Here is a 13,055-nt window from a genome sequence, read left to right as displayed (position 1 = left end):
CTCAGCCTCCCGAGTAGCTGAGATTACAGCCATGCGCCACGATGCCTGGTTAATTTGTGTGCGTGTGTGTGTGTTTAGTAGAGATAGGGCTTCTCCACGTTGACCAGGCTGGTTTTCCTGACCTCAGGTGATCCACCTGCCTCAGCCTCCCAAAGTGCTGGGATTACAGGCATGAGCCACCATGCCTGGCCAAGGCTAGTCTTAAACTGTAGCGAATCTGAGGTGCTTTATGTGTCTTCCTGTATTGTTCTGTCATAAAGAGGGGTATAGAATGCAGGCCTAGGCACCTGCTGTTCGAGGTGGCTCAGCAAACCGCTCAGTCATAAACTGTGCTGCAGGTTTCTAGGAAACAAAAGGATGAATTCTCCCTTTCGTTTTGTTTCATGTCCTTGGGACTCTGACCTGGTAACCATGTGGCGGTTTTTTCTCTTGGCTTCCACCATCCAGTGGACAGGAGTTTGGGGGTTCATGTCATAGTCCTAAAAATTATCTTGAGCAGTTAGAAGCCTTTGCAAGCTCAAAATTGGCTGCGTTAGGCTCCTTCTGGAAAGGGCAGTGGAGACTGCTCAGTGCCGTAGCTCAGTAGCTGAGGCTCTGTCCTTTCAGGATGGTGGCCTGGGTTCAGGGTTCAATTCCTGACGTAGGGAATGAGTTGTTTCTGGTTTGATATTTGAGTGACCTTTACCATTTATTAATTATCTTCCCTTTCAGGAACTGTCTTGACTTTTTCTTTCTCTGAACACCTGTGAGGTTACCTTTGGTAAAGTTCAAAAGGCAGAAATGGCCGGGCGCGGTGGCTCAAGCCTGTAATCCCAGCACTTTGGGAGGCCGAGGCGGGCGGATCACAAGGTCAGGAGATCGAGACCACAGTGAAACCCCGTCTCTACTAAAAAAATACAAAAAATTAGCTGGGCGCGGTGGCGGGCGCCTGTAGTCCCAGCTACTCAGGAAGCTGAGGCAGGAGAAAGGCGGGAACCCGGGAGGCAGAGCTTGCAGTGAGCCAAGATCGCGCCACTGCACTCCAGCCTGGGCAACAGCGTGAGACTCTGTCTCAAAAAAAAAAAAAAAAAAAAAAAAAAAAAAAGGCAGAAATGTTGGCTGTTTGGCCTGGCTAAAGCTGGGTAATACGAGATTTAAAAGGAGTTTTGTTTTTTTTTTTGTTTTTTTTTTTTTAAGAGCAGTATGGTTAACAGTAAGCTTGGTTAAAAGTGGATATTCATGCTCTAACAGCCTGGGCAAAAAAGGAGGAGGCGCCACAGACCCTGTTCTGGAAAAAAACAACAACTCTGTTTTCCTCGTGGAACCCCAAGAATTAAAAGTGGATAGATCTTTCTCAAAATCTAAGGCTCTGTTCTGTTGTACATTGCGTTATCTGACATTTTTGACTTTTGGGGGTACTAGAAATTACCTCGCATTATGAGAGAGCTTTGATGTGTAATAACTTTTAGGAGGGGCTAATGGCAGTTAAGGGTGAATGCTTGGTCTTTGCATGTTTGGATTAGAGAAGCTCCTGGCCATCTAGAAGGTGTGGAAATGCGCCCAGCCCCCCCCAGAGATGACCCCCATGGGAGATGGGCTAATTACAAAATGGACTGATTGGCTTTGGATTGCTGTGCAGTGAAATGCACTGTGAGATCATTGCATTGTCTGGTTCTGTAGTGTTTCTCTTTTAGGATCTTTTAGGATCCAGTGTAAAAATGGGACCCTTCGTTTCTGGGGTCTGTTTTGCTTCCAGCGTTGCTTGTTTATTAGGCTATAGAAGCTGCTTTCCTGGCCCTGTGCCTCCAGGGGCTCCACTTTGAAGCCAGTAATCCAATTTAAGAAACTGGTGAATGGGCCGGGCGCGGTGGCTCAAGCCTGTAATCCCAGCACTTTGGGAGGCCGAGACGGGCGGATCACGACGTCAGGAGTTCGAGACCATCCTGGCTAACACGGTGAAACCCCGTCTCTACTAAAAAATACAAAAAACTAGCCGGGCGAGGTGGCGGGCGCCTGTAGTCCCAGCTACTCGGGAGGCTGAGGCAGGAGAATGGCGTAAAAACCCGGGAGGCGGAGCTTGCAATGAGCTGAGATCCGGCCACTGCACTCCAGCCTGGGCGACACAGCAAGACTCCGTCTCAAAAAAAAAAAAAAAAAAGAAACTGGTGAATGAAAAATCTTACAACTACTGGATCTTCTTCTGTCTGTGTATTTATACGTGTTGTGTGTGTGAAATAAAAGAGCTTTGATTAGTTGGTTTAAAAATAATAAGTGCTTACACCAAATGTTTTGTCAGAAAAACTGGCCAGGTGCAGTAACTCATGCCTATAATCCCAGCACTTTGGGAGGCCAAGGTGGGTGGATCACTTGAGGCCAGGAATTCGAGACCAACCTGGTCAATATGGCGAAACCCTATCTCTACTAAAAATACAAAAATTAGCCGGATGTCGTGACTCACGCCTGTAGTCCCAGCTACTTGGGAGGCTGCGGCAGCAGAATCACTTGAACATGGAGGGGAGAGGTTACAGTGAACCCAGATCGTGCCACTGCACTCCAACCCGGACAGTTCAGTGAAACTGTCCCAGAAAAAAAAGGAACACTATAATGTCTTTTGGTTCATGTGACTTTAGTAAGCTTTGGGAAATAAAGGCAATTTTAAATATTTTTGGTAAAACAAAAATTTATTTGCCAGGCGCAGTGACTCACGCGAGTAATACCAGCACTTTGGGAGGCAGAAGCCAGTGGATCACGAGGTCAGGAGTTCAAGACCAGCCTGGCCAAGATGGTGAAACCCTGTCTCTAATAAAAATATAAAAATTAGCTGGGTGTCATGGCAGATGCCTGTAGTCCCAGCTAGTTGGGAGGCTGAGGCAGGCAACTGCTTGAACCTGGAGGTGGAGGTTGCAGTGAGCTGAGATCACGCCAATGCATTCCAGCCTGGGCGACAGAACGAGACTACGTCTCAAAAAAAAAAAAAAAAAAAAAGGCTTCAAAATTTAGACAATTTATTTTGTCTAAATTTAGACAAATATAGACAAATTTAGATAAATATTTAGACAATTTATCTTGGTAAAATAAAAATGTCTTCAAAATTTGGTGTAAATTGGGCAGGTCAGTCAGGGAGATATTAGGTTTGCTAGTTGCTTTAAGGTCACAAACTGATTCTTTGACTTTTAAAAGTTCTTCATTTTACCTACTTTTTTGTTGTTGTTGTTGGTAGAGTCTTGCTCTGTTGCCCAGGCTGGAGTACAGTGGTGTGATTTCAGCTCACTGCAACCTCTGCCTCCTGGATTCAAGCAATTCTCCTGCCTCAGATTCCTAAGTAGCTGGGATTCCAGGCATGCACCACCATGCTGGGCTAATTTTTCTATTTTTATTAGAGACGGGGTTTCACCATGTTGGCCAGGCTGGTCTCGAACTCCTGACCTTGTGACCTGCCCACCTCTGCCTCCCAAAGGGCTGGGATTACAGGCGTGAGCCACTGTGCCTGGCCTCATTTTACCTACTTTGGAGCACTGGATTCTAGATAAGTCCTAGGGAACATGTGGAGAGCCACACCTCCTAGCTATGTTGGAAATAACCCTTATCTGCACTTCTCTCTGATGTCCTAGGCTGCACACCAGGTACATAATTACAGTCACTTACTAAGCAGATTTTTCACCGAAAGTAAAAGTTGCTAAGCGTTAACAGTATAACATGTGTTTGAGGCTACTAAAGAAACAGTTTTACTCATAAGGAAAGTAGAGTATGCTTTTGGTAAAAGATTATAAGACAGCATGGGAATGTGGATTTCTTGAGTTTAGAGTGTTAAAGAATTGTTTAAATGAGACAGAAAAAACTTAAAGGTTTGAACAAGTTGTGGAAGGTTTATAAAAAATTAATTATAAAAGAGATTCTGCAAGCATATTAGATGAAGCTAAAGGGGTATTCAATTTTTCTCTAAATTAAACATTAAAATAAAAGCACAACAGGTTTTTCTTAGAGTACTGATCGCTCTTTAACAAAAATTGTAAGGGGTTACAAAAGGCTTATGAGAATCTCACATTATGGTTAAACTGATTAAGATTGAATAGATTTTTCTATAAGGTTTTACTAAGAATTGGGGTTGACATTAATAGTATACTAATGCAAAGGGTAAAATTTGGTTTTACCAAATGGTGACTCACGACTGTAATGAAGGTTGTAATACCTTAATACCAAAACTATACAAAGACATTACAAGCAAGGAAAACAACACACTGATATTTCTCAGGAATGTAGATATAAAAATCCTCTACAAAAAGTTAGCAAACCGAACCCAATATGTGTAAAATGAATGATACATCACAACCAAGTGGGATTTACTCCGGCATTCAAGGCTGGTTTCGCACTCAAATATAAATTAATGTAATCCATTACATCAATGGGCTATTTAAGAAAAAGCATGATCATATCAATAGATAAAGAAAAATCATTTGACAAAACTCAACATCTATTTATGATAACAACTCTAGCAAGGCAGGAATAGAGTGGAACTTCCTTAACTTTTTTTTTTTTTTTTTTGGAGACAGAGTTTCGCTCTGTAGCCCAGGCTAGACTGCGGTGGTGCGATCTCGGCTCACTGCAAGCTCCGCCTCCCAGGTTCACGCCATTCTCCTGCCTCAGCCTCCCCAGTAGCTGGGACTATAGGTGTCCACCACCGTGCCTGGCTAATTTTTTGTATTTTTAGTAGAGATGGGGTTTCACCATGTTAGCCAGGATGGTCTCGATCTCCTGACCTCGTGATCCACCTGCCTCAGCCTCCCAAAGTGCTGAGATTACAGGCGTGAGCCACCGCGCCCAGCTGGAACTTCCTCAACTTGATAGAGAACATCTACAGAGAAACCTGCAGCTAATATCATACTTAATGTTGAGAAGCTGGATGCTTTCTCTTTAAGACTGGGAACAGGACAAGGGTGCCCCCTCTCACCACTCCTATTCAGCATTGTGCTGGAAGTCTTAGCCTTCACAATAAGACCAGAAAAGGAGAAGAGGGTATGCAAATTGGGAAGGAAGAAATGAACTATTTTTGCTTGCACATGACATGATTGTCTGTATAGAAAATTCCAAAGAACAAAACATTCCTGGAACTAATAAGTGATTATAGCAAGGTTGCAGGTTGCAAGGGTAATAAGCAAAAGTCACTTGCTTGCCTAGCAATGAACAGTTGGAATTTGAAAATTAAAACATAATATCATTTATATTAGCATCAAAAACCTGACTTAGGTATAAATCTCACAAAATGTGTACACGATAAACTGAAAATATCTGATGAAAGAAATCAAAGCTCTAAATACATATTCCTTGTTCATGGATGGGAAGGCTCAATATTATTAGGATGCCAGTTCTTCCCAAATTGATCTACAGATTCAATGTAATAAAAATCAAAATCATAGCAAATTATTTTGTAGATATCAAAAAACTGATCGTATGGTGGCTCACATCTGTAATCTCAGCACTTTGGGAGGCTGAGACGGGCGGATCACGAGGTCAGGAGATCGAGACCATCCTGGCTAACACGGTGAAACCCCGTCTCTACTAAAAAATACAAAAAACTAGCCGGGCGAGGTGGCGGGTGCCTGTAGTCCCAGCTACTCCGGAGGCTGAGGCAGGAGAATGGCGTAAACCCCGGAGGCAGAGCTTGCAGTGAGCTGAGATCCGGCCACAGCACCTCCAGCCTGGGCGACAGAGCAAGACTCCGTCTCAAAAAAAAAAAAAAAAAAAAAAAAGAAAAAGAAAAAGTTGATAAGTGGGCTTCATTAAAATGTACAACTTCTGCCCTGGAAAAGACAGTATTAAGAGAATGAGGAGACAAGCCACACACTGGGATAAAATATTTGCAAAACACATATCTGATAAGGGACTGTTATCCAAAATATACAAAGAATTATCTTTTTTTCTTTTTTTTGAGACAAGGTCTTACTATGTCGCTCAGGCTAGAGTGCAGTGGTGCGATCTTCCCTCACTGCAGCCTCAAACTTCTAAGCTCAAGGGATCCTTCCCACTCAGCCTTCCAAGTAGCTAGAACTGTAGGCATGCATCAACACATCTGGTTACTTTTTATTTATTTATTTAGAGACAAGGTCTCCCTGTGGTGCCCAGGCTAGGGATGCTGTCCTTCTGCTCAACGGTTGGATGATATTTCAGTTCAAGGTGCAACAGTTGCCAAATTTAGGTCCAAAATCCCTGAGAGTCCTCAATGGAACCCACATAAATCTAAACAGCCTCTTGACCCACGGGCCACAGCTGCTTCCAGAAATCCTCAGTTCAGTTGAAAAGGCAACGGTGATCTGTGTTCAGCTTCTGCAAAGGGGCAGTACCAGGATCTACCCACATCACAGAGCACAGTTTTCCTCAAAGAAGCTCTTTAGGCTTATACCCTTTCTGCACAGAGTCCTACACTCCGGACAGTGGCCGAAAATCCCCCCTCCGTTTCTGTCACTCATCGACAGCGCTTTGGTACCATACTCTCATCCACTTCCTCCGTCCTTCTCCCCTGGGCCCCCAACATTCTGACCGCCCATACCTCTCTCCTCGATGCTAGCCCTCTCTCTCCCGTGCACTCCTCTTGGGGACAGCACCAAAGCCCCCGCCTCATCAACTCATCAACCCCCAGCTCTCCTTCTAGGACAATTCGCCCCCAGAGCCTTCGGGGGTCCCAAATGGAACCAGAGGTGGCAGCACCTGTTTGCTGCCAACCCAAGGTCCATCTTCCCCTCTTCTTACCAACAGAACCCTTTTTCTGTGGATCAGCGAAGTGCTTTCCCATAAAGCTTTGCAGAAGGTGACCTTGGGACATAGTCTGGGCAATTAGGGGAGAGGGAGCCTGCTGGGTGGGCTTGGGGAAACCATGGCTCCTGAAGGTGGTGGGTGGAGCTGCCACGGCCGTTGGTATTGAGGATCCGGCCAGCAGCCCGCAATGCAATGGGCCTCTTTGTTTCCAAGTGGATCAGCAGGTCGAGAAATAATAGATACACACAAGATAGTGAAAGGGGTCTCCCTACACGTTGGCTCTTGGCCTCCCTCCACCTTTGTCCTGTCGGACATGGACACAAGGCTCAGAGGTCCATGAGCGATGCCCAGGCTCAGGAGCCCGGGAGAGGAGATGACCCTGGCAGCTGGGAGGCCACCTCAGGGCTTTGTTCTGGGATAACGACTCCCCTGTGGGTTTCGGTTTCGTGCGGACCAAGGCCATCTTAACACGTACACCTTGGACCTGTCTCCGAGGCTGCAGGTGGAAAGGCAATGCGCACTTGGCCCCACTTCTGATGTCTGCTTCCGCAGCAATGCTCTCTGTGGCCCAATCTTCCATGAAAACAAACTCTCCTCCGAGGCAGGTGCTTTGCGTCCAGCGCTCCTTAAGGAAGGTCTTTCCCTTCCCCCCACAGACCCAGAGAGAAAGTGCCTCCCCCATGAAACTGCTGGTCAAACACTTGCTCCACTGAGCACTCACTCTACCAAGAAACCTGGTAGCTAAAGAGAGAAAGGTTCAAACTGGTCTCAAAAGTAAGACGGCCTCCACAAGGAAGGGAACCTGCACACAGCTGCAACATGGACGGCCCTGAGGACATCGAATAAGCCAGACACAGAAGGACAAATGCTGTGTGGCAGCACTTACCTGAGGCCCCAGCACCTCCCGCTCATAGAGAAAGTAGAACAGCAGGTGCCAGGGCTGTGGGAAGGGGATGGAAAACGGGTGTTTAATGGGGAGAGAGTCTCAGTTTGGGCAGATGAGAAAGTTCCGGAGAGGGACGGTGGTGATGGGTGGACATTGTGAATGTACTGAAAGCACACTTAGCAACGGTTAACATGGTATATTTTATGTTATATAAATTTTACCACAATTTAAAAAATAAGATTAAAAAAAGCCAGTGTAACCATAATCTGATTAATTATTAGCTCAAGTGCTTTCCCCAGACAGGTCAGGAGATCATTCAGGAAGGCCCCCGGCAGGACCTTGACAGCAGCAATCGATCTGCCCCACCCCGGAGAACAAGGGCCGTAAAGTCTTATCAGGGTCCTCACGCCACCAACCCTTGCCACCCTCGGAGAACAGGCGCCTGCAAGCTGTGTATCCTCTATCCAATTCCCTCAGAGCCAAGATGCTCAGAACCAAAGCTGTCCCTCAAGTGTGAATTAATCATGACTGCTGGTGGCTGTGGGGTGTCCCTTCACCAGCTGGGGCAGCCTCCCTCCCCCCCGGCCCCCAGGCCCTGGTGGTCTTCACTGGGGAGGCAGGGCCTTGCCCTTGGGACCTCCTGTTAGCGGGGCCTGGTGGAGGGGCATGAGTGGGGCTCTCTTTCCAGAGGAGGCTGCGCCCCGCAGCCTCAGGGGCAGAACCCCCTCTTTTGCCTCATTAGGTGGATGAGAGGAGGTGCCCATCTTTGTGGAGCCCCAGGATCAGTCCCCTTTACTTCCAAGGACATAGCGGACAGGCAGCCTGGGAGGAGCAAAGAGCCAGGTGGCCCCTGAGGCAGAACTGCTTCCAGGGCACATGAAGGTCTTCCTCGGGGCAGAAAGTCCCTCTTGCCCTGCAGGGCAGGGGGCTCTCCCGGCTGTCAAGGCCATCAGGGTGGTGACTGGGTACATGGAAGTGTGTCCGGAATTGGTGGGTTCTTGGTCTGACTTCAAGAATGAAGCCGCGGACCCTCGCGGTGGGTGTTACAGTTCTTAAAGATGGTGGGTCCAGAGTTTGTTCCTTCAGACGTTCAGATGTGTCCGGAGCTTCTTCCTTCTGGTGGGTGGTCTCGCTGTCAGGAGTGAAGCTGCGGACCTTCGTGGTGAGTGTTACAGCTCATAAAAGCAGCTCATAAAAGCAGCGTGGACCCAAAGACTGAGCAGCAGCAAGATTTATTGCAAAGAGCAAAAGAACAAAGCACCCACACTGTGCAACGGGACCCCAGCGGTTCCCTTCTCTGGCCCCACCCACATCCTGCTGATTGGTCCACTCTACAGAGAGCTGATTGGTCCACTTTACAGAGAGCTGATTGGTCCGTTTTGACAGAGTGCTGATTGGTGTGTTTACAATCCTTGAGCCAGACACAGAGTCTCAGAGTGTTAGCTAGCTAGATACAGAGTTAGCTAGATACAGAGTGCCAGCTGGTGTATTCACAAACCCTGAGCTAGACACAGTGCTGATTGGTGCATTTACAATCCTTGAGCTAGACAGAAGAGTGCTAGATGGAAAAGTTCTCCAAGTCCCCACTAGATTAGCTACATACAGAGTGCTGATTGGTGTTTTCACAAACCCTGAGCTACATACAGAGTGCTGATTGGTGCACATACGATCCTCCAGCTAGATATAAACGTTCTCCAAGTCCCCATCCAGTTCAGGAGCCCAGCTGGCTTCACCCAGTGGATCCTGCACTAGTGCTGCGGGCGGAGCTGCCCGCCAGTCCCTAGCCGGGCCTGCACTCCTCAGCCCTTGGGCTGTTGAGGGGACCGGGCGCCAAGGAGCAGGGGGTGGCCCCCGTCAGGGAGGCACGCCCTTCGGGGAGCCCACCGCAGGGGGAGGAGCTCAGACATGGTGGGCTGCAGGTCCCGAGCCCTGCCCCGCAGGGAGGCAGCTAAGGCCCGGCGAGAATTTGAGTGTGGCGCCGGTGGGCCGGCACTGCTGGGGGACCCGGCGCAACCTCCGCAGTTGCTGGCCCGGGTGCTAAGCCCCTCACTGCCCTGGGCCGGCGGTACCGGCCGGCAGCTCCGTGTGCGGGGCCCGCGGAGCCTGCGCCACTGCCCGCCGGAACTCACACTGGCCCTCCAGCGCAGCCCCGGTTCCCGCCCGCGCCCGTCCCTCCACACCTCCCTGCAAGCAGAGGGAGGAGGCTCCGGTCTCAGCCGTCCCACAGAGGGGCTTCCACGGTGCCGGGGCGGACTGAAGGGCTCCTCAAGCGCCGCCAGAGTGGACGCCGAGGCTGGAGGTGGAGGAAGGGCTGAGAGTGAGGGCTGCTAGCACACTGTCACCTCTCAGAAGCACCAGGGCCTTTTGTGCTGCACTTGGGGAGCCCACCAGGACCTGGGTCCTGCCTCCTCCTCATTACAGGCCCAGGGGCCCTCTGCCTCCCCATCCCCTGCGCTACGGTGGCCCCAGCCCCTGCCCCAAGGGCCACACTGCTGCCTGCTGGGAAAGGCAGCTGGCTTTCCCTCCCCAGTGTGCCCTCCTGGGTAGTTCCTCCTCTCTCACCAGCACCGCTCTGGTGCACACACCCACAGCAGGTTCACACGACTGCCACACCACCTCCCTTCTCTGCTCAAATGTCTCCTCTCTCGAGGCCTCTGGCCACCTGCCTAAGGTACTCCCCAAGTTCACTCTCTCCTGCATTGGTCTCCAGAGGTGGTGAAGCCTGGGGGTCTGGGGTCCCGTGCACCCTGTTGAGTGGGCGGCTGGTCCAGCTCCTGGCTCTGCCACTCATTGGTCACTCTGTGATTCTGGACACACTCTAGGTAAGTTTCTCTGTCGGTGGATGGACGGTTCCTGCTCCATAAGGTGGTTGTGAGCTCAAAGGAGGTGATATTAAAACACTTAGAGCCGGGCCTGGGTGAAGCCAGGCTTCCTCCTACACATAAAGCAACTGGAAATGGACCAAAGGCCTACATGTAAGAACTAAAACTATAAAACACTTAGGAAAAAATGTAGGGAAATCTTCATGACCTTAGATGATGATGATGATGATTTTTTTTTGGAGACGGAGTTTGCTCCATTACCTAGGCTGCATTGCAATGGTGTGATCCCGGCTCACTGCAACTTCTGCCTCCTGGGTTCAAGTGATTCTCCTGCCTCAACCTCCCTAGTAGCGGGGACTACAGGCGTGCGCCACCACTCCTGGCTAATTTTTGTAGTTTTAGTAGAGACAGGGTTTTACTATGTTGGCCAGGCTGGTTCCAAACTCCTGACCTCAAGTGATCCACCCACCTTGGCCTCCCAAAGTGCTGGGATTGCAGGTGTGAGCCACCGCACCTGGCCAACCTTGGATTCTTAGATATAACACCAAAAGCACGGGCAATAACAAGAAAATAAAGATAAATTGTACTTCATCAAAATTAAAATCTTTTGTGCATCAAAGGACACTATCAAGCGGCTAAAGAGATCACCACAGAATGGGAGAAAATATTTGTGAGTCATGTATCAGGTAAGGATTCATATACGGAATATAAAAAGGACTCCTTCAAATCAACAACCAAAAACCAAACAGCCCAATTTCAAAATGAGCAAAGGACTTGGAATAGACATTTCTTAAAAAAAAAAAAAAAAAAAAAAAAAAAGATGAGAGTGACTGACAAGCACGTGAAAAGATGCCCAACCTCGTTAGTCATTAGGAAAATGCAAATGAAAATAACAGTGAGATACTATATTACCTCCATTAGGATGGCAATGATTACACAACTAAACAAAACAAACACGAAAAAAACAAGTGATGGGAAGCTCTCCCACGTTGCTGGTGGTAAAATGATGCAACTGTGTTGAAAGGCTTGTTTTTTAATCAAAAGACACGGAAGAATTGAAAACAAGAACTCAAATGACACATTGTTCATAATCGTCAAAGTGTGGAAGCAACCTGAGTGTTCCTAAAAGGTGAACGGGGATGAACAAAGCGCAGTCTATCCGCACAGAGAAATACGATTCAGGAGTGAGGTCCTGACGCATGGATGAACTTTGAGCACATCACGCTAAGTGAAATGAACCTGACACAGAAGGACGGGCACTGTATGAATCCACTTCTGTGAAATAATTAGAACAGGCGAATCCATAGAGACAGAAAGTAGACCAGAGGCTGGGGGGATGGAGAAATGCAGAGTTGCTGTTTAACGGGGAGGGAGTTTCTGTCTGACGGATAAAAAGGATTTTGGAAATAGTGGTGATGGTTACACAATATTGTGAATATAACTAAAGTCATTGAACTGTACACTTAAAAATGATTAAAACAAAGAGTTCTGTTATGTGTGATCCTTTACCACAATTTGTAAATAGTGCCTGCCCTGTGGTCAGTGGTTCCTGTGTTGGCCGCAATACCATGTTCCTCACAGCTGGTGCTGACCACTATTTCCTGCTCTAGGGCGGTAGGCGGTACCTGAGGGCATGAAGAAAATGCCCTGCCCAGAAGGAGCTACGCCTTTGTTGGGAGACAGAAAATAAACACGATAAATAAACAACACATGGATTAAACAGTGCCAAGGGCAGAGCATAGTGGCTCACATCTGTGATCCCAGCAGTTTGGGCGGCTGAGGTGGGTGGATCACTGGAGGTCAGGACTTAGAGACCAGCCTGGCCAACATGGTGAAACCGCGTTTCTACTAAAAATACAAAAATTAGCCAGGCGTGGTGGCAGGCGCCTGTAATCCCAGCTACTCGGGAGGCTGTGGCAAGAAAATTGTCTGAACTGAGAGGCAGAGATTGCAGTGAGCAGAGATCACACCACTGCACTCCAGCTTGGGTGACAGCGAGACTCTGTCTCAAAAACAAAAAACAAAAACAGTGCGAAGGACAGAGCAGAGCAGAGAGAGGAGAGAAGACACGAGTGGGCGGGTCAGCTGTGGGGATACAGTCAGGTGCAGGGCAGGGCCATGGTCTGGCAGGAGCTGGCCCAGTCAGGACACAGGAGGCCTGGGTGGCTGGGAGAGCTGCTGTGGAGCTGGGGAGGGTGTGAGGGGAGGGAGACGTCAGGCTCTCCCGAGGGGAAGGGAATCAGGGAGGGAGCCACATTCTGCATATGCATAAAAAGGGTGGATAAGATGTGGCGTGTGAGATGAGAAAGGGGCTGAGGCAAGAGGAGGGATGGAGGTGGGGAACTAGAGCGAGGAACAGGGTTTGCAGGTAACTCCCAAGGACCAGGTACCCTAGTTTGAGAAGCCTGTTTACCAGGGAGCTGGGATGGCCGGGACCACCCCAGGGCAGGAGCCATGCAGCCCCTCCTAGCCACCACCCCCAGCCCGAGGACGGACAGGCGAGGACTTCAAAGGGCCAAGTCTCCAGCGTCCTCATCAGAAGCTCAAGTGAGGGCACAACGTGAACTGCACAGTGCGAGCTCCAGCAGGTGAGGCTCAGCAGCGCCCTCGCAGAAGGA

The sequence above is a fragment of the Macaca mulatta genome, chromosome 14 (assembly GCF_049350105.2).
Source record: "Macaca mulatta isolate MMU2019108-1 chromosome 14, T2T-MMU8v2.0, whole genome shotgun sequence".
NCBI classification, from domain to species: Eukaryota; Metazoa; Chordata; class Mammalia; order Primates; family Cercopithecidae; genus Macaca; species Macaca mulatta.
Note: the sequence above shows the minus strand (reverse complement) of the source record.